The sequence below is a fragment of the Ambystoma mexicanum genome, chromosome 2q (genome assembly GCF_040938575.1).
Source record: "Ambystoma mexicanum isolate Mex_15411 chromosome 2q, UKY_AmexF1_1, whole genome shotgun sequence".
NCBI lineage: Eukaryota > Metazoa > Chordata > Amphibia > Caudata > Ambystomatidae > Ambystoma > Ambystoma mexicanum.
In genome coordinates this window covers 1,131,606,209-1,131,633,695 of record NC_090924.1, presented here as the reverse complement: position 1 = coordinate 1,131,633,695, position 27,487 = coordinate 1,131,606,209, and positions in this window count along the sequence as shown.

Sequence of the window (27,487 nt, the reverse complement as noted above, 5' to 3'; positions counted from 1 at the left end):
GGGTAACCTGGCTTATGTAGATGATGTCCTCATCAAAAGCTCAACTGTTGAGGAACACATAGCGGAGATCCGTTATGTTCTAACACAGTTGAGGGCTGCCGGAGCAAAACTTTCCTTTCAGAAAGCACAGTGGTGTAGAACCCGTGTTAATTTCTTGGGGCATGAGATTACTCCTCAGGGCCTCTGTCCCCAGGAAAAGAAAGTGGAAGCACTTCAGAAACTGAAAGACCCCACAACTCTGCGGGAACTAAGGAGCCTCCTTGGACTGACTAATTACAGCAGAAAGTTCATTGAGGGCTACGCAGAGATCACCAGACCCCTGATTCATCTCCTGAAGGGGGGGGTCAAGTGGGAATGGGGTCCAGAACAAGCCGAGGCAGTAAAACAACTCAAAAGAAGCCTCTCGCAAGCGCCTTGCCTAGCTTACCCGGTCAGAAACAAGGAGTTCTTCCTGGAGACAGGGTTCTCTAATACGTGCTTGACGGCAGTATTATATCAAAAGCATGACAAGGTCAATAAAGTAATCTCCTATGCGAGCAAAACTTTATCCTCTGTGGAGGAAAAATTCAACGATTGTGAGAAGGCACTCCTGGCAACGGTGTGGGCATTGAAGAATAACCGCCCGTTTATCCAGGGGGAACACATCATAGTGGAGACTCCACACCAGCCTCTGCAATATCTCCAAAGTGACAGAATCCGGGCCGGAAATGTGAGTAATTCCCGAATTACTTCCTGGATTCTGTCAATGCAAGGCTTTCCTGTGGAGGTCCGATATGGCCAAAACAAGAAGAGTCCCCTCGCGCAAGGTCTGGCGGACTTGCATGATTGTGCCAGAGAAAATTGTCTCGAGGACGAAAGTCTAAAAATAAAGGACAACATGGAGGCATACCTTAATTCCCCCCACAAAGTCTTTAAAGAGGACAAGTGTGAGGGAATGCCCACTGTCTATGTGGATGGATGCTCTTACCATGTTGACAACAACGGGGAGAAAGAACTGGTGGCTGGCGTAGGGAATGCATGGGTGAATGAGTCCCCAGAACCCTCCGCTGGATACAAAATTGGTCCCCGAAGTAGTCAGGTGGCAGAATTGATGGCTGTGCATCAGGCCATCCTCGCTGCTGTCCAGCATCAACTCCACGAACTGGTCATAATCACAGATTCGGATTATGTACGGAACGGGTTCGTGGAGCACCTGGTTAATTGGAAAACCAGAGGCATGTTATGTGCTTACAACAAACCCTTGAATCATGGGAAGTTGATCCAAAACATTGATGATCTGGTCACCTCGAATGAGATGACCATCTATTGGAAAAAGATCAAGGGTCATTCTAAAGTAGAGGGACCAGACAAAACTGGAAATGACTTAGCTGATCAGCTGGCCAAAACCGGGGCCATCCAAGGGGATCTAATTGAGATTGAGTCCCTGTTGGGGGAAATCCAGGTCACTGCCATCACTAGGTCCCAGACAAATGCTCACAACGACCTTTCAATTGTACAATGGAGTAAGGAGACCCCTGATGCTGATTTGATTACCGCTCAGAAGGGGGATCCAATTATTGGTAAATTTTACCAGCACCTTGAGGACCCTGAGAACTTTCCCCTGACGGATACCGATTACATTGGGAAAGAGGACCTAAGAGTGTTGATGAAATGTCCAAAAATGTTCTGAATCCAAGACGGTTTGCTGGTAAGGAAATCCAAAGCTGGCCACGATCAGTGGGTGGTTCCTACCTCATTCCGAAGCCTGATGTTAAGTCACGCCCATGATGCGGCCACTGCCGGTCACAGGGGGTTTCACACAACATTGGAAATCTTAAGAGAGGTTGCATACTGGCCACACATGGGGCAGGACCTCGACCAATACTTGAAGGGGTGTCTTGTGTGTGCACAATTTCAGCCATCATCCCTCACGCACCGGGCACCTTTACAAAAGAGGGGAATGACACTCCCATGGTCAGATTTACAAATTGACTTTGTAGGCCCTGTGATTCGCTCGGCTAGGGGGAATAAGTACATGTTGACTGTGACATGCTTGTTTACCAAGTGGGTGGAATGTCTCCCAGCCCCAAATTGCAAGGCAGAAACTGCAGCTGCCTTGATGATTAACCACATCTTTTCCCGTTTTGGTCTACCTCAAAGGATTGAGTCAGACAGAGGTAGCCACTTCACCAGTGAAGTAATGACAAAGATGTGGGAGATACTGGGGGTCAAGAGAAAGCTGCATATTGCTTATAGACCAGCTTCTTCTGGGGCAGTAGAGAGATATAACCGGACAATTGTGAGCATATTAAAGAAGTTTGTGGCAGATTCTGGGCCAAGTTGGGATATCCGATTACCTCTGGTCCTAATGGCCATCAGATCTACCCCTTCATCTGCAACCAAAATGTCACCATTTGAGTTGATGACTGGGCGCAAGATGGTGCTTCCTCAGCATTTGCTCTACAGGACCCAAGAGCAGACACTGATAAATGCCTCCACTACTCATGAGTATGTAGAGAATTTAAGGAAACACCTCCAACATGCTTTTGCTTATGCTCAGCGGAATCTAGAAAGATCAGCTGATAGCATGAAGACCCATTATGACCTGAAAACTTCCAGGAAGGAATATCAGGTGGGAGACCGGGTCTATCTATACAACTTCCAAAGGAACCAGGCCAAGCAGCGCAAATTTTTGCCTACATGGAAGGGACCCTTTGAGATCATCGACAAGATCTCTCCTGTGGCCTACAAAATCCACATCCCCAAAGGTCCTTTGGCAGCGGGGGAAGACAAGTGGGTCCACATAAACCAGTTGAAATGTTGCCATCCCAGGCACACTCTGCAACAACTGGAGGAATCCTCTGGAATCCTAGCGGGTATTGTCTCAGACTAATTCAGTTCCAACCATAAAACATACCACATCTAGTCTCTAAAATATTGTGATTTGCACGAAACTGTCTCTTAGTTATACTGTTTTTTTTTTCCAAAATAAGAATGTAATGTTTCGTTATGATGAAATGCATATGCTGCCCCACTATCTCAACAGTGGTGGAAAAACGTCTATGAGTAGGTATTGCCGCTCTTCCTTTGTCGTCCTAGGAGAAAGAAAACCTTGAGACGGGCCAAGGAGGACGATCCGGAGACCGGGAGCTGAGACGCAACGGGCTCGGGGTACCGCCCAATATTCCCATCAGGACCGGCGAGGAGAACCGATCGATCCGACCGGATGGAGGAAAAGATGCTGAACTGTGCCATCTATTGGAAGAAGATGAGGAAACATCCCAGATCTTGCGAGTCCCATCAGTGAAACCGAATGGCCATCGCAAGAGGGGGGCTTGTGGGATGTATTTACCCATGCATCCGAGCCCTACCTCAAAACTGTGCAGTACTGACATGAAAACATCATGATGGCCAGAGCTTCCCAGAAAATGCACAGGGAAATGCAGGAAGAATAGGCTGCCACCCATTTTTGCCGATGTTATGGGCACAGAAGGACACTGCCTAAAACCACCATTGGACTACCCGCACAGTAGTCTGAAACCATTGGGAATGGCAATGCTGATTGCCAAATGCAACCTAGAATTGTGGGGAATTCATTCTTAAATCCCAAAAATGGGTGCAGTACCAGTACTCACCACTATCCAAAAGCCGGCGTTTTAAAACCACCCTGTGCTCCTCTGAAGGCAAGCCAAAGTGTCTATTTTAAACATTGCAACATGTGCAAAATATTCACTGAACACCAGCAGACATTTGGCAGAATGAGGTTTTGTGTGCTTACAAAATCTGGGAAATGAAGAGCCCAAAACAATGCTTATAACAAAACTGCTATGGAGTCAGCAGTTTAAGTTGCACTGGATTTAAAGACACTAAAATCGAAAATGTTTAGATTAAATGAGTGACCTATGTTTGGTGTCACATGCCTTTGTAACTGTTGAAATGTCATAGTTTAAACTTAGAATCAGCATTCTAGCTGCATGTGTAAAATTGCAAGTTAATTTAAAAAGCAACAAAAAAAACATGACAGTTAGCTGAAAGTCTGGCTTAAGGAACTGAATTCTGCCTGGCAACTACCCCCATCAGGAGTGAAACTTGAGTCACAGCTGTGTTCCCAGGCCTAGCTGCCCTTTTGCTGCTCACACTAAGGATATGCCATCTATCTGATAATTGAATTACCTGTGCTCTGCAGGAAAGTGAACAAAGCCCTGTCCTGGCTCAGGCAAAGGTTTTATTGGCAGGAGTCGTAAATGGTCGTAAAAAGTGGCTTCCTCCTGAGGAAAGGGGAGGAGCACTGCCTGTGAGAGCAAGCTGGCTTGGCAGAACTGGAAAAACCAGAAATTCAACCTTGTGCTGAGGGTTAAACCACACCCCTTTGGAGCCAGAACATAACTTTAAAAAGATGGATCATTCATAGAGCGGACATGTGAAAATTTTATAAATGATACCATAATTCTTGTGATTTTTCTGCCCACAGTTTAAGAGGTTTTTAGAACCGGTGGTATGTTCAGGGGGGTGTCAGCGGAAAAGTGGATATAACTCTAAATGTATGCATGTTAAAAATCTGAAACTTCATCAGTTAATGTCCATACTCCCTGCGCACATGTATGTAAAGTTGGGTCAATGTCAGAAATTGAAAAATCAATTAAAAAGTGAAATATGTGCCATTTCTGAATGCAAGCTCCCAGGAAGAGCAGAGTTTGAACAGGGGATACCTCCTGTAATGCATGATGGGTGCATATGATTTTAAAACAATATGTACCTCTGCAAATATGTATTTGTTTCAAATCTAGATTTGTGTGTAAGTTGACAGGAGGAGTGGACTTTCTGCAGGCTGTAAAATGACATCACTCTGACCCAACCTAGCTCCCCCAATCAAATGATAAATGGAAGTTTGACCAATTAGAAGCTGAGAGAGAGGTAGGGTCAGTGATGCTAGAACACACCCACATTCTAAACACATAAAAGCAGACAGACAGGACAGATAGGGACCTTCAATTCCATCTGCAGCGGGACGCTCTGCCGGAAAAATCCATACTTACCTCCATCAACCTCCAGAAAGCCAAACTAGAGACTTCAATCTATCCAGAACTAGAGACCCAGACCAGAGAACCGGAGAGAGCTGACCCAGATCACTGTGAAGAGAGAGACCAGAGCCAGTCTAAAACCCTGACCAGATCCGTGACGAGGCCCATTTAATTCAAGAATATAGTGTGAGTACCCAGCAAAACTCAGAACACCTCTCTTAGTTAAAATCATATAATTCAATCTATTTAACCTAAGTAGAACTGCCTCCTAGCTGTCACCTGTCATTCTAGTTGCAAAATTTGTCACTTGTCATTTTGAGCTTTTAAAATTTGCAAAACCAAAAACGACCTCTATTAAATCGGTCATAACTCTGTAACCGTTTGGGTTAGAGACTTGCAGTAACTTTCCTTAGAAAGCTTAGAATCGTGGCTTTCCTACGAACCTAGAACCGCATTCCTACCCCCTATAGTTTTACCGCAATCGCGGAACACGCATCCGTGAATTTTACCGCGATTTGCAAATTTCTTCACATGTAAAAACTGCTGCTGCTTGCCTTCCATTTGCCAGAAATTCGTTTAACCTGCTAACTATCCCTGCATCATTGCTAGTGTGAGCCTGGACTAATATTAACTAGATACCACTCACCCTGAACCTCTGAAAGGGAATTAAAAGCATTTCCAGCATATTTCTCATCCATTGCTAGCACATATCAAAGCATTTTGCCTGTGTTTTCAAAACTCCTATCTGTTTTCTGTAGTGTAAGCTTGCTGGGGTGAACTGATTTACATTGATTGCATTTCTGAGAACTGTGTGTTTTCCTTCCATTTCCTTGCCTTGCATCAAGGGGGGGAGGGGATTGCCAGAGAAAAGTGATTACATTGTTTGGTTGAAATCATATTGAGTATTTTCTGTACTGCATTCATTGAATATTGCATCCACCTGAGCTTACATAAAGCATCCTCTACCACATTATACTTTTGTTCCTATTTACCAGTGTGCTACCTTATCCATTTCATGTCAACTCATTAGTGATTATAAGAAGTGTGCTAGTGCCAGATTCTCCGTTGTTGATCTTTATCATATCAGATTAAGTGTGCTATTCAATTATTAATTTATTATAAAGTGTGATATATATATTTTAAATTACCAAATAAACCTTTTAAACTTGCAAAACAGAACTACTTCTTGGCTCAGTGGGGTCAGGGGGATTCCAAGGGAGGGGTGTTATATAGGGGTAGTCATCCAGAACGCATGAACTGGACATAAAGATATATCAATAAGGGTTTTCATTCAGTATTCTAGACTAGGCGTTAACTTAGCTGTAGTGCTGAATTGAATCCTCTTACAATCCTTGGTGACCCCAATTGACATCCCTGATTATACACCTGAGAGACATTTGGAATTTGTAAACCAAGTAGAAGGGTTTTCTATTGAAAAACCTAGGACCTGAAACCAGGAGGGATTCCTGGGAACCCTGTGAATGGTCTGGTTTAACAACTTTGAAGGCAGGACATACTGCGCAACTTTCTGTTATGTTTTTCTAAGTGGTAGGGCTAGTTTAGAGGATAGGATATGAACGGAGGACTATGGGCCTCATTACGAGTAGGGTGGTATTCTGGTGGTAAATCTGTCAGAATACTGGCACAATTAGTTACTGTTACCACCACTTGGTCAGTGGAATTGCTGCCGGATTACAAGTGGCAATGGCGGTGTAAATCCCCATTAGGACTCTATCAGGCTTTTTTGGCTGAATAACCACAGCTGTAATTCCACAGCAGTAATTCTACTCACTTTTCCCATTTTCCAGTGGAGAGATGGAGAATTTACCTCCAGCGTAACGCTGGAGGTAAATCCTCCACTCCAGGGACATACTCGTAGTATGGTGAAGCGGGAATATTGGTCGTAATTCCATTAATGCCAATTTGTTCCTGCTCTGCCATACTTGTAATGTTATTTTGACAATTGATGGGCACCTTTAGTATAGTTGGTTAGGACTGGAACTCCCCTTTGAGCAATAGGGTCAGAGAGTCATTTTCTTTAAGTTAAATAAAATCTTTTAAAAACCTCTTCTCTGGTCTGAGTCCTCCTTCTGACTTGCCACACCCCACATTTTGCCAGTTTTTCAAAACTCTCAAAGCGTTACTGTTTCAATAGCATCTGACCATGGACTAATCCAAATGGACACAAGAAGGCTAGTCACAGTACTGCGCTACTCTTAAAGGATGCTAGCCCAAACGCTGACAACCAAACCTTGCACAGCACTCTGCTGCTCTCAGGCTAGGTCTGTGCTTTAAACAATAAAAAAAACAGATTGATACCTTTATTGTTTGCAGGACACTTCTGGCATGTTCCTTGAGGTTCAGGTGGTATCATTCTCTTTTGATGTATGGTTTGGGCACACGTTTTTGTTTCCATCTGTTAACATGTTTCCAATTGTATTATTTTCCTCTTGACTAGAAGACTTCATAGGGTGATTGAATATACTCTAATCATTGTGAACCAATTAGGCTTTGGTGGATTTGTTAAATGGCCTTACAGAGAGGAAACATTTTAATTTTAGAAATTTTGAGGAGATTGCTGGAGAGCCTTTCCTAGGAAGAAACCCCTAATGGTCACCAGATATCGATTTCACATTACTTCTTTTATTCAGAAAAGGAGGCGAGCACGATTTAAGTTACTGAAGATGGCTCATACTTGGTGGTTGCAAGAAAAAAACTAGTGCATGACTAGTCGGATCAGAATTATTCCCAGATTTTAAATATTCTGTTAGGCAGCATGCATCCACAGATGTAAATCTCAACAGTGTATGCCAGTGCATTTCGGAACGTGTTCCGTCTTCAGGGATAGACACTATACATTTTGTACAAGTACAATGTTGATAAACACAGAATTCAAACAATTACATTTGTAAAATCGTACATACCCCAAAGTTTGATGATAATTAAAGACAAAGAACAGACCAGAAAAAGCGGATATGTGAGTCACTTTCACATTAATCTATCAGTTGGTAAGTACATTTGAGTAGGGAAATCAAACATTATTACCTGGTTGTGTGCTAAACCTTTAAATGGAAATGGAAAATGACATATAATGGTTGTGCTTCAGTGAAAAAGCTTACACAAAAGCATTATACTATTCGTTACATCAGTGAGGAAATATATATGTGTCTAGCACATTTACCCGTCATTTAGAAGTCCTCTGGATGACTATCATGGTGTTGCCCTTTATATATAGGATCTAAAAACTATGTATTAAAGTTGATCCTGCTCATTATGCACATAGCTTCTGTGCGAGTGGTTAGGAGAATATTGTGGGTTTAAGTCTATTTACTCACCTGACGCCATCTGGCTCATGGCGCTGCAGCGTGCTGATACTATAGCGAGCCTCGCGCTCTCCGAATCTTTGTTATTCTTTTGGTTCATTGTTGTAAGGCGATGCAACGTCATGTGTAGAGGTACGCGGTGATGTCACGTGCGCCCCACATCTCGTGTGTCCATGGAAACGGGCACACAGGATATCAGCCATATTTTGGTTGGCATTGTGTTTGAAATGACCTGTGTGGTTATATTATGTTTCATAAATCTACAGAGATGATCTGAAACACTTGAGACATCTAGACATGTAGAGGAACTCGAGCAGGTACATTCGCTCGAGGCAGGGTAGTGTATTGGCATGGAAAATACACAGCTCGGAAACCTGGTGGATAACATGGGCGCCACCCCTGTTGAGTGTTCAGGCACCATGGTTATGTATAGTGCTGTCTTGGATAGGGCTGTATGGCATAGTGGTAAAAGATAAATAAAAGGTAAATAAGGCAGGAAATAGGGCTCATAAATGGTGTGATACCTAAACGGAATATCAAACAACATGCACATTTTAGTAAGATTCTGATGTCAAGAGTGATCTACAAAGTATCAGTGAGGCATAAGTCTGGGCTCAGAGGTAACACATATAGTTAATGTCTTTGTTTATTCCTTCAGGGGAGATAGCATCCAAACGGTCTATCCAGTATGTCTCTCGCTGGTCTAGGTTGAGGCCAACATTTTATGTACATTTCGTCTAATGACAGTCTCGACTATTTGGAACCGGATCTGACTTATGTTATGTGTCTTTTTCGTTCAGTGGCGTGCGAGTGCAGAATTTAGGTTTTTGTTCCTTATGCAGGATCTATGTTTGTTACATCTCATTTTGGCCCGGCTTTTTGACTGTCCTACATAGTAGGTCCTGCATGGGCATTTGATAGTATAGATGATGTTTGACGAGTCACATGTAGCATAGCTGTTTAACATGATTATCTCTCCTGTTCTTGGGCGATTGATGGTATTGCCCTTTGTCACAAAGCCGCAGTTACTACAGTGTAGGCAAGGGAAAGTTCCTTTCCTCCTGGTTGTTACTTGTTTGCCTTCCGGTCTGCTTTTCACAAGTTGGTCCCTCAAATTCATACTGCATTGATATGCAAAGGTTGGAGGATTTTCAAACAGGTGTTCAACTCTGGAGTCACTAGTGAGAGTTCTCCAGTTTTTTTGTTATTACTGACTTCATTCTGTTGCTCTGTATTGAATATTTCAAAACATATACCAACAGAGGGATACTTTTTTTCTTTGTGCTCTCGGTAAGTGATACGTTTTGTTGTGTGATGGTCAAGCGATCAGTAGCTGAGGTAATCTCTTCCTGTTTGTAGCCCCGTGCTAGACATTTCTTTCCCATGATGTTGATCTCTTTCTCAAGATCATTAGGATTGCTGACTATCCTCTTGACACTCAACATCTGGCTGCGAAGTAAGTTTTTGATGAGGCTAGGTCGGTGAAAGCTCAATCTATGGACTAAGATATTGCGGTCTGTCTCTTTGCGGTATACGTTGGTAGCATATTTTCCTTAACGTATTTCAATTGCCACATCCAAAAAGAGAATGCGTTCCTTGGATGATTTGTAGATGAACTGTCTTCTGGGGTCAATAGTATTCATATACGTAAAGAGTCCTTCAAGGTTTTTTTGGGTCCCTCTCCATATGCCGAAAATGTCATCAATATACCAAATCCATAGGGCTATATAGTTGCGACATACTCCATGTTGTAAGATGTAGTCCTGCTCAAATTTGTACATGAAACTGTTTACATACAGGGGTGCAGTTGTTGCTCCCATCGGTGTACCAGATACTTGTAAGAAGACATCTTTTTTGTACTGAAAGTAGGAATTTTCAGGTATTAACTGAAGTAATATCAGGATAAACTCTTTGGATGCTCTGATGTCTTCTTCATTCAATAGCATCCATTTGATTGCTTCCATGCCTAAATCATGAGGGATAGATGTATACAGGCTCTTTACATCTATGGTGAACATAATTGAGCCCTCAATATATGCTATGAACAGGAGAGAGAGCTGCAGCCTTTGTGTTAAGATCTTGAAATAATGCTCCTTCTGATATAGAGACTATGGGCCTCATTCCGAGGTTGGTGGCAGTCATGGCGCTATTTGCGCCATGACTGCCACCAATAACGGGTCCGGCACCAGTCTAGTTCAATGGGGACTTACCAGTGTAGTCCGACCTTTGCGGGACCGGTAAGTCTCCATTGAAAATGCCATTCCCCATTCCCATTTGAGCCCCCATAGGGCTCAATGGGAATGGGGAGGGCGCAAATAACGGGCTTGCGTATGTCAAGCCCGTTATTTGCGCCCTGGTCCCTTAACGGGTCCCGTCCATAATGCCAGGTCAGACCAGGCATTACTGGAGGGACCTGCTAAGGGACCTTGTAGTAGGGCAGTAAGGGATTACTGGCACCGGTTTCCTTACCGGTGCCAGGTATCCATTACCGCTCACCTTATAATGACCCCCGATGTGTCTGTTTGGATTGCAACAGTCTTCCTGCGGGGCAAAAAACCTTGGTGTCATCTTCGTTCCACTTTCTCTTTCTCTGCTCAAATCTCTAGATCGCCAAGAACTCCCACTACCAGCTGCACCTCCTGAAAGGGACTCTTCCCTTTCTCACTTTCCCTCTGATGCTCACTGTCTCCGGAGCACTGGTTCTCTCTAGGCTGGACTACTGCAACAGCCTCTTTCTCAATCTGCCATCCTCTACTCTCTGCCCTCTGCAACTAATCCAGAACAGGACTGCAAGATGTATCCTTGGCCTCAAGCCCATGGATCATATCTCTCCAGCCCTGAAATCAATCCACTGGCTCTCGTTGGCTGCAAGGATCAAGTTAAAGATGCTTTGCATTGTCCACAAGGTTTTCTGGGGCTGTGTCCTGCACTACATCCAATGCTCTCTTCCAAAATACCTTCCTTCCCGAGCCCTCCGTTCAGCTACCTCCAACTCTCTAAGGGTTAGACGCTTATCCAATCAGAGAGTGGGGGTAGATATTCTCTCTCCTCTGCAGGTGCCCCACTCTGGAATGGCTCCCTGTCCCTCTCAAACTTGAGCTGGACCACCTGAAGTTCTGGAAGCAGCTCAAACCGTTCCTCTTCTCCTCTGCTTTCTCTCTCTCCCTCCCCTGCTGACCTACCTGACCTACCTGTCTGCTGTACTGACTGGTTGCTTGGCTACCCTCAGAGTCGCACTGTGTACCAGGCTCTTTCTTGATCAGTCACCCTTGCACTGCCTCCGGGCCTACCACACACTTAGGGGCTGTAACTGTAACCCTACAGACCCTTGTTCTCCTTGCACTACCCACAGCCGCAGTGCCCTGGCTTCACTTACTCAGAACATTGCTGCCCTGTTTTCCCCTCTCCTCTTCCTTGCACTTCACCCTCCCTTTCCCCTTGCACTTTTCATTCTCACACTTGCACGATCTGAATGACACAAGGCCTAGTAAGATAGGTTGTCTTGTCCTCACTTTGTCTTCCCTCCCTTGTCTTGGTGCGCCTAGAAACACTTGTGTGCAGGTGCATTCTAAATGACTTATATCATGTCCCCCCCCCAACATTTTCAACAAAGTTACTCCACTGGCTTCAGGCAATGTGGGAACAAAATAGCCAAGTCAAGGAAAAGACAATGTCTCTTTAAAAAGAGACGTGAATATATCTGGGACGAGTAGCTCTTGTGAGGAGAGAGAGTATGGTACGCTGGGGAAGCCACTTACATGATTATGCCTTGGAGAAGTGGAGCAGAAGGAAGTAACAGAGCCCACAACTTTCAGAAAGGTGAGGAATGCCAGAATGAGATGCCAAAGAGCCGACAAATCCTGCAAACGGAGAACCATTGCCCGAACCTGGACCTAAGACCCGTACAAGGTGGTGGGGTAATCACGGCTGTTTTGTAGTGGGTGGGTTGCCCAACGAACGACATCGAGACCATCGGAGAAGGAGCACTGCAAGGATCAAGTTCAAGACCCTTTGCATTGTCCACCTGCAGTCTGCATGTGTAAATGGCACCTGGAGTCCGATGAGCTGAGAACTCGTCACCTTGTGATGTCAGGCAGAGAGAAGAAGAACTAACAAGCCGAATGCCTGAGTGTGCGCTGAGTCCCGCGTGGTTCTCCTGCTTCAGAAAAAGGTACCAGGGAGACTAGTCGAGGTAGGAGGCTGCCAGGGCAATGCATTGGAGGGAGGGAAAATGCTCAAAGCTACCAATATGAAACTCAAACATTAAGTGAGCAGGATTGGGGATATCTGAATGCCATACAGAATGTGAGGAATAACGTTGTTTGGGAAATAGATAAAAAGTGAAAGCAAATAGCCTCGGAGGAAGGGAAAAACCCCAGGTTCTGATGCTTGCAGAAGGCCCACCCAAACAAGAGTAACACATACTGTGAAATGAGAATGTCAAGGGAACCAAATCATAGAAGGGAGAATCCAATACCAAGAACCCAGGAGAGGGGGAGTTTGGATAAGGTCAACAAAACCTAGGTTTTCTGATCCCTCAAGAATATAAGAGACATACAAGTAAAGACCTGAGTGTGAGAAACTATTTCAAAGAACGTTTCGATAAAGCTGGCATTAAAGAGAAGGCAAGGCCCACGACTATATGAGCTCATGAAGGAAACATGAAGAGACTATCAGGGAAGATAACTTAAAGAATCCTATATTGTAAACATAGACTTTTGTGTATCAATAATCCCAGGAGATTAAACACAGCTTTAAAGAGAAATCCACTGGGAATGAGGCAAGAAGAGAGACAACCAGGAGAAGAGACATTTTTCAGGCCTATTTTTGAGTTATTCATATTAGTGGTAGGGTTAGGTAGATTTAAGATTGTGACTGAGGACAAATTATACTTTTTGACTTACTGACGACAGACGAGAACCTTTTGTTAATTTAGATAGGCACAGCGATCCCTTTAGTTATAGGGTAAGATATGACTTTGTCTTATATTTTAATTAAAAGAAAGGTAACATGTCCCCAATGTGTCCGACTCCTTCTTCTGACAGGTCACAGTGGCTAGACTGGCATTTAGGTGCAGCCAATCTAGCCATTTCTAACTGTGGCATGACTTTTTTTCTGGGCAACTATGATAAAGCAAACATGATCATTGTTAATATGTGTCTAGACTTGACCACATTGTGCAGTCAGTTTGTACATGTTTTCTTATTGTGTGTGACAAATCCTTAGATGTTGTCACTTCTCCCCAAGGGGGAGCGCCTACCCATGAGGCCAGGAAGGTGAAACTGCTACCGGATAGTCTCCCCAGGGATGGTACTCAGCAGGAAGTTCTCATGGTGATAGACTCCCCCTCTAGGCACAAAGAAGACCATCAAGGGAGAATGCGTTACAACACCCCTCACCCAACACCCTACACACCTTCCTATAGTGTAGACCCCAATAACTAACCCAACACTTCTATGTATCTCTGAAAACCCGAAGACCTAACCGTTGTTGATAGAAGACCCAGGTATTACTGCAGTGCCTGGAAGACTGGCAAAACTAAAAGTACTGAGACAAAGAGGCTTGCAAGAAGCATCAAGATACCACAGAGCCATTAACATCAAGGGCTGACACTAGGCAAGGGTGGGACACACCCTATCATAGGGAAACTGAAGAAGGACTTAGCGTCTACTGCAGCAGAAGTCAGGATCCTGCCACAGCTAACTGGGAGATTCGAACGGCCAGCTGGCCGAGATGTCGCCTAAGCAGCAGAGTCCGGGTCCAGTCCAGCACTGTTCCTGAGAGGGAAACAAGAGGGGGAGATGTTGATGACGCTGAAGCAGCAGTGGAACAGGCAGTAGGCCGGGTCCTACCGGGATTGCAGCAGGAGTGGCAGTCCCACACATGTTGTGAAGTGGACCATCGGGTCCAGTCCAGCACTGTTCTTGAGAGGGAAACAAGAGGGGGAGATGTTGACAATGCCGAAGCAGCAGAGGAGCCGGCAGGAAGTTGACTCCTACCAGAATTGCCTAAGGATTGGCAGTCTGATACCTGTGGGGAAAAGGACTATAGGGTGTAGTGATGATACCAAGCTGTTCGAAGTCGGATGGGCTTGTGGAGCTGCTGGAGAAGGCCGGTCAGAACAGAAGAGGACCGGGAATGCTGACAGGAAGGATTATGAACCCTGGAAGAGACTGTGATGCGCCTGTTTGGAAAGCAGGATATGGGGAATGCGGGAGACCCGGCGGTGTGGAGTGGAGAGCCACACACAGCCTCTGGGATAAACTCCCTCGTCCCAGTGGAAACACAGAAACCACTGACCACCAGAGAAGGGCCGGGGTCCCGTATAAGGCAAGACCTCCAGACAACCAGACAATAAAAACACTTGTCTAGGGAAAAAAGTCTTGGTGCACTGTTTTGCAAGGAAAACAAAATTTATTTTTTATGCAAGAAGAAAAAAGGTATCAGAAGGTCCGTAGAACCAAACTGGTACAGAGCTCTCTGTTAGTTCAAACAGGCACGAGATTTTAAGGAAAGTAATCGTCACTCATGACGTGAACATCATACAGTGTTAATCCCGCACCCTATTGGCTACCACCTGTTGTGATGAATCCTACAGAATCCTCACAAAGCCCCTGCCTAAAGTTTCCTCAGAGGTGGCCAGGGAAAGGCAAATGCTTTCTGATCCTGAACTTGGGGGGGGTGGTGTTCTGCTGTAGGATCACCTCGGAGGAGAAAGGGCTCGGGGGAATAAGAGGACTCTTTGGGGTAAAACCCAGTATTTATCTCCCTCAATACCAAAGTATGTAATGTCTTGTTTTAATAACAATCTTCTTGTTCCACAAGTTGAACATCTTAATGTGGCTAAAAACAATCAGAAACTCTTAGTAATTGAGAGAAATAAAAACCTTTCTAAAAACCTGGAGACATATAAAGCTGGAAGCCCCCTTTACTCCCAAAGGTACAGTGAAAGGTAAATAATAACAATTACATTTCTAAAGAACTGTATTCCTCTATACAATCCAGGCGTCTGCTTGATCCTTATGATACTCCTTTAAAGAATATTATGGAAAATGGAAATGAGTTTGAGATTGAAAACCAAGATAGAAAAACACATTGTGTCATTATGGACTTCAGGTTCCATAATTCCTGAAGTACTGGGACAAAGAAGAGGGCCAATGAGGAACGAAACTGCAGGAGTGGTCAGCTTGTTAATAGAAATGACCCACACCTGAGGGAGACTCGGAGGCTTAAAAGGCCCTCTCAGGTTCAGGCCATTCGTAAGCAAGGAGAACAGTGTGAGCAGAAGCTGGAGGAGGGAGAAGACGCCGGGGCCACTGTTGAGCAGAGAACAATAGCCGGTCCTGAAATGGTCTTTTTCTCCAGGAGCCTTAATTGCAGTGGTCGCACAGTGGGAAGCGTGAAAGTGGGAACCTACCCTCTAAGAAACTGTTTTGCAGAGACTGCGCAGCGGGAAGCGAAAGAGTGCAAAGCTATCTTTCCAACAAAGGTGTCTTCGGTGACGACACTTGCGTGTGAGTGAAAGCAAAGTCAAGGGCAATGTTGAATGCCGTACTATCAGAAACTGGAAAAAAACAGTATTTTTAAAAGCCGAATGACTGGGTCTTTAAGCATGAAAGTTTATTGAGAATCCAGCAACAAGACAGGTCAATACTTTTAAAACATAATGCAGACAACCATTACCCGAGCCAAAATAAAGCCAAAGGTTGTAAAGCTTATTGCCTATATTTAAAGAAGCATATATCAAAAGCTGGTAGAAACCCACATTGCCAAAGCCATCGAAGAAGCAGAATAATACCATATCCTTGTCAGTGTTTGATTGTTAACACAGTGGGTAAACAATAGTGGCAAGGAAGCTGCCTTTCTGGAAAAAGTTATTCAGAAGGAGAGGAGCATAACATGCAGAGGTTTTGGAAAGTACAAAAGAGTTCTAAAGAGCACCAACGTGAATCTTGCTTTCCTTGAAGCATTGCTTAATGTCTGATGTTCTAAAGTAATCCTACACTGGGTGTATCCCAAGTGTATTCCAACACCAGCGCACAGACTTGAGGCTTCCACCACTGGCGCTCAGAACGTTAGGCTTCCTCCTTCCGTCGGGATAGGTCTATGGAACTAGAGACTTGCTGCCTGGCGTATTAGGCGTCCTCGTGCCATCGTGGTTAGGTAAAGTTGCTGGAATACACAGGGTGCCTGAATGCTTTTCCCACGCCTGCTCCTTGCCCATCCTGGTAAGTTCCTTTCTGGCTTGCTCTACTGTATCTTGGCATTCTCTATGCCATCCTCTAGTCTTAATATTCCAGCTGTGTTTTTTAGGTCTTGTCCCGAAACTCCTTGACAAACAGAGTACTTAGGACCGGGACCTTGGTTAGAAAGGAAGGAGACATTGTTCCACGGGTTAGTCTTGTTCTTCATGTTTTGATTCATTGTGTATTGGAACCAACTCTCCAAGTGAACCTACTGTTTTGTTCCTTTACAGTGCCTGGCTTTTCGTGTGGTGCTTCCATCTTCCGACTAATAGACTCCTCTGTACTTAGGTCATTGTGTCCAGAGGGGGTACATTGGTAGGAAGAACTCGATGGCTACACTTTGGGTTCAACTACCACGGCCCATGACAATGATTCCTTACTGCAGCACTGTGTGTTTTACTGGCGTTAAGGGCAAAATCAACATGAGCAGTATTCTTACATGGCAGTGCAAGCATTTGTGCAACGGCAATAACATATTTTCTTCCTGTGGCTGGAGATTTATTCCGACATTAAGGGAAAAGCCAAAAAGAGAATGTTGCTGCATGGGGATACTGGCATGTACTTAAATACTCAGCATGAGCATGTTTTCTTATGGTACTATTACTGTGCATACTATTTCTGGCCACACCCGGAGTTGGCTGGTACATTTGGGTGTCAGAAGCCAGGCACAGCCCCATTGTTTCTTTGCTATTTGAAAGAATTCAAGTTTGATTAGAACACATACGTGCATCTTCCACCTAGTGCAGTGCACCGGATGCCTCTGCAGCAGGTTGATGCATTGTGCATGCGTGGTGGTCCAGGCCAGCACTGAGCGGGTCGCGGCTTGTTCTTTTGTTGGTGAGTTGGGCCCTCAGCATGTCTCGCAGCCGCTCCTCCCACACACATTTTATGCTACGCCACTGGATTAATCTCAACCACTGCCAATTGCTTGGGGAAACCATAGTCGTTCAGCCTTGCATGTCATTAAGGAATACGGAATACCACAAGCAAATCAGGCTCGGTCCCACCCACATAGTGCAAGATGCACTGATAAGTCACAGCTGTAATGCATGAGACGAAAAACAACCTCAGACATGTTTCGACCTCAACAGGCATCATCAGTGAGGTGTAGCTTGCTGGTTCTCGAAGCACAGCAGACTCAGAACCCACACCTGGGCATATCCATCACACTCTGGATGGCAAATGCAAAACTAAAGGTTGATGGTTGGAAGGTTATGCATTAATCTTAAACACGTGCAATTTCTCTGGACAATCCCCCTGACCATATTTTGTAGCACGTCATGCCATTACAGAATCCATCTGCGATGTAATTTAGTGAATTATAGGCCTGCACTAAATGTACATTTGTAGGGAATGGGATTCCATCCCATCATTTTTTGTTCTATCATTTCTATCATTTCTAATTCTTGAGTGACAAATGGAATGTATTTCTTGCTGTAACCAGACCACAATACAGCAGGCGAGGCGGGCATTTAAACTTCGGGTCTCACTGACACTGCACAGTTCAAAATGACTGCTGCCAAGGGACAGAAGGAGACACGCCTGCAGCCCTGTACCATCAAGTACGGGACATCTGTCTCTCTTGGTTTAAACCTCCATTTGTATCACTCTCACAATCATTCATGGATAGGCAGGATAGGGTAGAAGACTGATCTCTTTTTCGTGGCATAGGTCTTTATATTGTCAGTCTGTAAAATTGTTTGGTGCTGGGAAACAGCAGCGCTCACAGGCCAAATCAGCCATTTCTTTGGCTGTTAATGTTCTTCCTTGGTAGACATTTCTTTAAACCATATGCCAACATGTTGGGATTTCTCTTGTATTAACTCTGTCCTCTTTTATATTTTTGCTTGTCAGTTATTTTTTTCTATTTCAATGAAAGCAAAATGGCGCTGCTACCAATAGATTTCTCAGCGCTCCAGTAGAAACTCTAAGATGAAAATAAGTGGCTATGCAGTAGAGATTGCAATCAAATCGGACCCTATTCAGTTTACCTTTAAGAGTCTAACAGGTGAGTTGTGCGTCTATTTCTAAATTGATGAAGAATTGCAGTCTCTCTGATGTCCCATGGCAAGTTGTTTCAGAGTTTACCTCCAGCCACAGTACCAGATATTCCATAAGATCTGGTTTTCTGAAACTTAGGAACTTGAATTGCCAGGTGCAGTGACAATCTCACGATGTGAAAATGTATGCTATTTTAATACTGGTTAACCATATTATTTTTACAGGGATTCAAGTAAAACATGGTCTGTATGCCACTGCGTTAAATTCATCTTCCCTATTCATCCTTTTCACCTGTGGGAGAAGGCTTATGCTAGGCCACTTCAATAGGCTCTGTGTTTGGTCTTAATTCTGGATTGAAGAGACTTTTAAGGTTCCTATAATCCTCAACCGCTTGGCAGAAGTACATTAGTCAGAGCAACCATTTTCCTTACCCCAAGCCATGCCAGCCATGGTCGTGATTTCTTATATTATTTTCTCATCGCATGTATTGATGTATTTTTAGGCAACACGTTTCTCTTGGCAGCAAGGCAATGCATAGCAACACAGGTTTGAATCGCAAGCTCGCGTTTAGAAACTGTTCTCTGGTATTAAGCGCGTTATGAAAAAACAATTATAATTAATTCACGTTTCTCTTTTTAGTAGATATGAGTATAATTGATTGCTGTCTGCCAGATGGCAAAGTACATGGGAGCTATGCAGGGCTTAATCAAGTACCCAAAATCATTATTATTATTATTATTATTATTATTATTATTATTATTATTATTAATAATAAATAATAGTAATAACAATACTAATAATAATAAAAATAATAATAAGACTGGTGTTTTATATAGTGCCACTAGAAAAGATAAACCAGTTTCTGAATGCTTGGTAACTGATATGTCTTATTAAAATCGTTATTAACCGTAAAGTGGTACTCAATTTATTGACCAGGGAATTCGGATTCGGGATTAAGGGATGGGTCGAGTTGACAGAAGTATCAAAACCAACACACATGGCATCATCCTGTTTGCAAGGCAAGCATGCTGTGCTTGAGCTATACTGTCAGCAAAAATACAAATTAAATACACTTAAGTACAATTAAATCCATAACTGCAAAGATCATGTTATTAAAAAGTATAAGGATGATGGATGTGGCTTGGTGCCGTGCAGGATGGTGGGCTAGTTCTCAGCTCTCCACTCTGTACTTTTCAAATATCAATGTTCATATTAAAGGAGTCACCCGACAGGCCTGGTATTATCGTGGAGCACCTCCGAAGGACCGTGGAGTGTGTTTCAGTGCTTGAAAGAGCTGGTGGTCCAGTGGTCTGGAGTGTGGGAGTAGCAGAGAGGTACAGCCTGTGAGACAGCGTGTTGCAGTATAATTGAAGCAGAATTTCCTGTCAGCTGGCTCGGCTGACATGCGACGTGAGCACTGTTAAGCTTATGGAAACTCTTTTCCACACAACACAGCTCTTTTAAAGACAACACGCTGATTTAACAAAACATCAGTAAACAAATGCACATAAGCACTCCAGCTACTTACACAAGATACTACAATATGCCGTTATGACCTGGTGAATCTAATTTTGGTGTTTTTGAAGGGCTGAAACCGTTTTTTTTATTATCATCAGATATTTAGATATAACCGTACAGACTTTCCAAGTGTTTTTCCTTCCCAAGTATACAACTGTTTGAACTTTAAAGTCAGAATTTTTATTTTTTTCGGTACATGCAAAAGTAATAGGCATTCTCTCAAGCCAATATAATACCTGACAGTTCAGTACCCTCAAGACCTTTACATAATACAATATGGCTGCAGCGAAGAGGCATCTTGGTTAAGACTCCACCACCTTAAAGAGGCAAAAAAGTAATTTGCTGACACCTGAAGAAGCTATGGACCCTGCCATGCTTGCCATATTAACTGAAATCAGAGCCTTACAATCGTTTATGGAAGCAACTAACAATAAGCTGCAACTTTTGGATGACAAATGGTCTTCTCTTGATTCCAGGATATCTGAAGTAGAGCGCAGAGTGAGTGATGCAGAAGATATCACTAACAGAATCTTGGAAAACACTGTTAGAAATCTTCAAAAACACTTAGAAAACATGGAAAATGGGAATAGGAGAAACAAACTATGCATTGTTGGCCTTCCTGAAGGAATTGAAGGAGAAGATACTTGTCTATTCCTTGTCACCATGCTCTGCAAGCTATTAGATGTACCCCCTACACTACAATTCAATGTCCAGTGTGCTCATAGAATTGGTCCTCTACGCTCTCTAGCCGACACCAGAAATGCCTCAAGAAATCTTATTTTTGCTCCCTTGGATTTTAAACACGTCAAGCTTATAATGAAAAGAGTTAAGCTGATCAAACAGCTAACATGCAACGGAAATAATATATTGATATCTCAAGATCTTGCAAAATGTACTGCCGCTAGAAGAAAATAACTCCTTCTGTTAAGGCTTGCATTAAAACAAATCAATGCCAGATATGGAATGGTTCATCTGGCAACCCTAAAGGTAACACTTAATGGCCATACCACTTATTTGGCAATCTAGGAGAGTTGAAACATTGTATACATTCACAAGGGTTGGAAGTAATAGATACTGTGAATTCTTCTTCTTCTAACAATATGCCATAAAGTTTTTCTAAATAAGTCTTTTTGACTCCTCAAACACGGATGCATGCGAGAGTGGAGCCCTGTTTTGTCCTAATCTCGTTTGGGCCCCCACTTTTCCTCTTTTCAACATGAAATGCTTTGGCTGTTTCCTGGTAGCCATATTGTTTTGGTATATTAAGTCGCATAGTCAATGTTCACTTTGTTTCATGTTGTTGTTTGTCATCCCTCTGCCCTTGCGTATCTCCTTCTCCTCTTGTTTCTTCCCCAAGGGTAATGTACCTTAGATAACAACTAAAATTGATCCCATAACTGTTTGGGAATGTACATTTTCATACCCTCCAATTATTCAACTGACATTTTATTTTCAGGTTTATATTGTACACCTTTGTATTCTTATGTCTATAAACATATCATCTTGGAACGTCAAAGGTCTTCACAATCCCATCAAACGGCAAACGGTACTCACTTATCTAAATAGAACCAAACGTTATATTGCATGCATTCAAGAAACCCACCTCTCATGCTGAGAAGGGGCTAAACTCAAGAAGCTATGGGTAGGCAAAGTGTTTGCTAGTGCAGCTCTGGGTCAGAAATATTGTGTTATTATCTTGGTGAATAAAGATTTTGATTGTAAAATCATAAGTTCAGAGGCAGATGGGCCCAGTTGAATATCTTCTTTAACTCCACATATTACTCAGTTCTAAATGTATATGGCTCTAATGCACCAGATCCTGCCTTCTGGAAGCAACTTAAGGCACATCTGCTCCACTCAAATATAGGAAATCTGATTTATGTGGAGATTGTAATGAAATAGTAGTTACATTTCTTGACAAAGTACAAGGTTCCATTTAAAAACTCAAAATCTCATAATCAATTTCTGAATTTTACCTCTGAAATGGGTCTTACCGATTCCTGCCGACTACATCTTCCATCAGACATGGACTATACCTTAAATTCCTGTCCCCATCTTTCTTTTCCAGATGATATTATATATTCCTGGCAAAATCTATGTCTGCTAACCTAATAGCGTCTAATATAGACTGTATATCCTTGTCAGATCCAGCTTGGTTCGTATTAAATTGAGAGATATCAACCCTGTTTCCAAGTCAAATAGATGGAGATTTAATTCGGCCTTACTAAAAGATGAAAAATTTACTTTATTTCTAACAAAAGACCACAAACATTATTTTGAGATCAACAAAGGAGAAGACATATCTACCCCTAATAATTGGGACTGCTATAAACAGTGCTCAGTGGAGAAATCATTTCTTTTGTTGGTAAATCAGTAGGCACCTTCACTGAAGCTATGCTTCTAGCATTCCTGAATCCTAATAACGATGCAGAATTACCACAAAGCTATAGACCAATTTCCCTAATCAATACTGGCTAACGTTTTTGCAAACATCTTAGCAAATAGACTCCTGCCCTTTTTGCCCAAACTAATTAAGCAAGACCAGGTATTTATGAACACTTTTTAGAAACTATTAGAATACATCCATGCATTCAAGGAGTAACCTTTGGCGATCTAAACATTGAATTGGCAGCTTATGCAGATGACCTTCTTCTATTCCTTAAGAATCCCGAAATGAGTTTGCAGAATGTGCTCAAATATTATATCACATTTCTATTTAGCCTCAGAATGCAAATTAAATATGGACAAATCCGACATTCTTCCCCTAAATATTTACTGTAACAAACATCTGTTTCAAACTTATGGCATGAGATTTTATCCTAAGAAAATCAAAGGACTGCAAATGTTTTTGTCAATCAAAGATATCATTAAAGAAAATACCAATAGTATCTTAACCAAAATTAAAACTCTTCTAGAGTAGTGGTCCCTGTTATTTTTATCCTGGTGGGGTCACCTCCAATCCATTAAAATGATGATCTCCCTGATTATGCTGTATTTTTTTATTCATGCATCCACACTATTGCCAGTAAATTCTTTAAAGATGTTGATTCATGCCTTACTAAATTTTTATGTCGAAAGAAAAATCATAGGATTTCCCTCAGTAAATTAAAGATAAGTCACCTCTGGAGGGGTAGGTTTTCCAGGTTTTGCCAAATATCATTCTGCCTTCATATTAAAACAAGCACAGTCTTGGTTTTGTCAAAATGAACATTCTCTAATCCCTACATGGGTTCATGCTGAAAAGTAATACTGTTTGGCCTTTCTCTCTAGCTGATTATTATGCATTTTATTCAAATAACAGATTTATCAAATACACTAATGTTCATGCACTGCCAAACAGATCATAATGTATTTTAATCCTCCAGATTCATCAAAGTTTATATCACAGTTTATATGGTTGAACAAGCTAATATGTATTAATGGCAAAGTCATCTTTTGGAAAAATTGGGTTCTCAAAGGAATTCATTTTATCGCCAATACTCTCTATTAATTACTGCTATTACAGATAATCTACAGCTCCTGTTGGAGCCCTCTGGACAATCTGCTGCCATTAGACATAAGCATATGTAGAACCACCAATTTTCAGCCTCTCACTTCTATAAAGAACTTACTAATGACAACAAGACTGTGCAATCACTCTAGAAGACCATGGCTGGCAGGCTTTTTGGTAAAAAGACCTCTACCGTAAATGCCTCAGCTAATTTAAACCAAAACTCTCTTCTTTTCCCGTCAGAGACTTTTTCTTACCCCCGCTAAGCTTTTTAAGTGGAAGATAGCTTTGACAACACATGTTGGAATTGCCATGATGGTGAATGATCTTTCAAACATATGTTCATTAAATGTAAATTTATTAGGTATTTCTGGAACAATGTATGGTGTGTCATTAAATGTATTTTTAAGCTAAATGAACCCTTTAACTTTAAGATTCTATGTATGGGCAGCGACCTCTTTCACCATTGGGACTACCATACGTCTAATTTATTTGATCTTTTCATTCTAACTGCAGTCCAGGTTATCACAACTTATTGGAAGAAATCTTATCTTATTAACCATAAAAAATGGAATGCATAGAATAGAGGGCTGTAATGCTTCAACCCCTATACTGCATCGCAAATATGAATTGGAATGGAGAACATTTTTTGATTTTCTCACCTTAGATAATTATACTTTTTAAGGTAATATCAGATAGTAGATCAATCATTACCCTCATCTTATCCTTCCCTCGTTCCTTTATACTCCTCTTTCCTTCACTTCTTGTCTGTTATGTATGTTTTATGTCCCCTTACAATACTTTTTCTTCCTTATCTATGCATAGCCTTAATCCAATGCATTATTTTTCGCTTCAACAACTCAAGCCCTTTAAGATTAACTTGTACAAAAACTCTTAGGACATTATTTCTTTCTATACTTTGTTGTACATGCATTAATTTATGTATTGTTTATTTGTACACCGCTTATACACAAGTAAAGTGCTTCAAAGCGCTTCAAGGTGGGAAGGGAGAAAGGGAATAATGTAGTCATTCTTAGGCCTTGAAGTTCCCGAATGATCTAGCAGAAAGTAACTAGCATACTAGGCCTGACAGATTTTTCCAAGTGCAAGTGCATGAAGTGTTTCAGGCGCAACCAAACTAGGGAGGGAAGACAAAGGGGGATAAGACAGAACGTACTGGTCTAAGTAAATTTGGGTTATGCAAATGTACAGACAGACATAGTAGGGAGCGGAGGGCGGGCGCATTGGTTGTGTATCCTTAATAAAAATATGTTTAACACTAAAAAAGTAAAAGGATGGCAAATTATGTTTTATATTTATTTTTCATTTTATTTTCATCATACATACATGTAGCATAAAAACATCAACCATACCATATTGAGATCACAGTAAGACATAACACCAGAAGACTGCATGATATGGGGAAAGTCTTCAGTATACTGAATAATATAGCAGGGAGGGGAGTGTCTGATACACTGCAATCTAGAGCCTACGCTTATCCCTTGTATGTCAAGTTGAACTTTTCTTTTGAATGGAGGCAGAGATCTACACTGTGTGATCCATCTGCAGCCAGCCAACCAGGACTACAATGCCAGCATCATGAGCTCCATGGTGGAGATCTATTTGGGATGTGCACAGACCACTGCCATGAAAAGGTCTGCGAAATGACACGTGTGATGCCATGCCCATAACTGAAGAGGCTGCAAGCCCTTTACCGACAGCACACTGTGTGAATGCCTATATGTCAGACGTAAGGTAGCAATCATCCCACAGTGATTGTGCAGCTATGGATGAAAACCATGAACAGCCATATGCCAGAAGCAACGGAGGATAGCATCGCAATGTCAGAGAGAGACGTGGGAAGAAGGCACTGATGGGAAGCCCTCAAAGACCTCAAGACCTGCACAGAAGAGCACTAAAACGTGAGCTCCTGGCCGCAAACCACAACCATCCTGCACCAAAGCTTGTCTATGATTTGGAAAAAAATGTGACCAGTGGTGGAGATAGAAACAAGCACCCAGACAGTGTCACAGAACCCAGGTAGCAATGAGAGAAGCAGGATCCATGATGGGAAACCAAACCTGAGACAAGTGGTAGGCGGAATCAAGTTAGAGGAAGGAAAAGGAGGAAGGGCCTATAAAAGGCTGTGACGCAGAGGAAGGAGTAGACAAAGCCGGAAGTGAACAGGAGCCTTGAACAATGAAGCCAATGTCCTGTGAGCGAACATAGGTGAACAGAGGAGCCAAGCAAGGGCATGATTTTGGCAAGAGGAGCAACCACTGCCGCGGTCACTTGGCACATGTGAAAATGCCAGGAGTTCCCGGGACAACAGTGACTGAGCCTGTGATTGGACATCAAGACCTCTGCCCCCTTGATTTCCTAGGCCTATCCAAATAGGAAGACCACACTATTCCTCCTAACTGAGAAGAACACTTGAAGCTTTAGAGCAAATAGTGGAAAAGGAACTCTAATAACTGAAAGGACATTAGACTCCTTATAAGATGGAACAAAAGTGTGCTAGAGAGCGAAAGGCAAGAGAGTTCACTTTAGCAAGGAGAGTGAATGCCACCTTTTACTCTGAAAGTGACCCAGGGCACTATATGCCCTGATCAGTAAGTAGCATGCCAAAGACTATCTTTTTGGTGCGGATTGCAAATCACAAGCAGAATGCTAAACCAAAGTGAAGGATACTCCTTTAAAGAAGCAGGTGGGCACTGTGGCCCTCAGTCAGGGTTGGACAGTGCATTAAACATGTTGCAGCACTTACATTAAAGGCACCTTCTTTGCCAGTAACAGAATTAACAAGTGCTGGTGGTAAATCCTGCACTTTAACACCAAAAACCTGAAAAATGTACATCAGCAAAATGAGCGCACGTGGTAATTCCTCCAAATCCATCATGTTGTCCCGTAGACTCGATAACTTGTAACTAGCAATGCCGCTCGCAATCTGGCAGTAGTTTCCCAAAATGACTGGTTCCCACAGTTACTGTCAAACTCGTAATGAGGCCCAATTCCCTGAGCCTCTGCGTTGAGCAAAGAAGCGGCCTGGTGTAGTATCTCTGAGACTCTGCTGTGATTTAGAGGACCTGGGGGAAACCATTATCTCCAGGACAGGGGCACTAGTGACACTCTGTTTATTCCATTCTGACACTTTGGTTAGACGAACCCAAGAAGGGAATTGCTGTTTAGTTACTGGTAAACCCATCGTTCTCCCAACCTGTGTTGTATTACAAACACCTGAAGAAGACCAGTATCCCCAAGATAGAGAGACCTGGCCGCTGTATTATTTGACCCAGCTTTACTCTGTGCAAATGGAGCAACCCGAGGAGGGAACCCTAGTTGGTATTAGGTGGACCATCAGTGGTCGAAGTGAATGAAAGGAAGTAGTGGAACTATGTTCCCTGTTGTCCTGCCCCAGCTCCCCACAAATCCCATTGGCGTGCTCCTCCCACGCAATCCAAACCTCCAAACAAACATGCCTGCTGTTCAGTTCAGTGCACTGAAGTGCAAGTTTCAACTTCTTCCGACACCTTTATTTGAAATCTAAGCCATTCTGGAATGGTTCTTTTTTTTAAATAAAAGTATAACAATGATGTAGAGCATGGGTGCACAACATCCGGCCCGCGGGCCAGTTGCGGCCCGCCATGCTGTTTTGTCCAGACCACGAGGCACAAACACTTTCCTAATGGAGGGCGGCCCGCAAGCAGCATCGGCCGCCCTCCATTAGGAAAGTCTTTGTTGTCCTCCGGGCCGGACAAAACACTGGCCGTCATTGGCTCAGCACACACGCACCACGGCGCTCATAGGAGCCACGTAGTGCGTGTGTGCTGCACCAATGAAGGGCCAGCACTACGGCTGCCGTGGCCAGTAAGGCTTGATGCCGGAAGGCATTTCAGCCTTGCTGGCCAC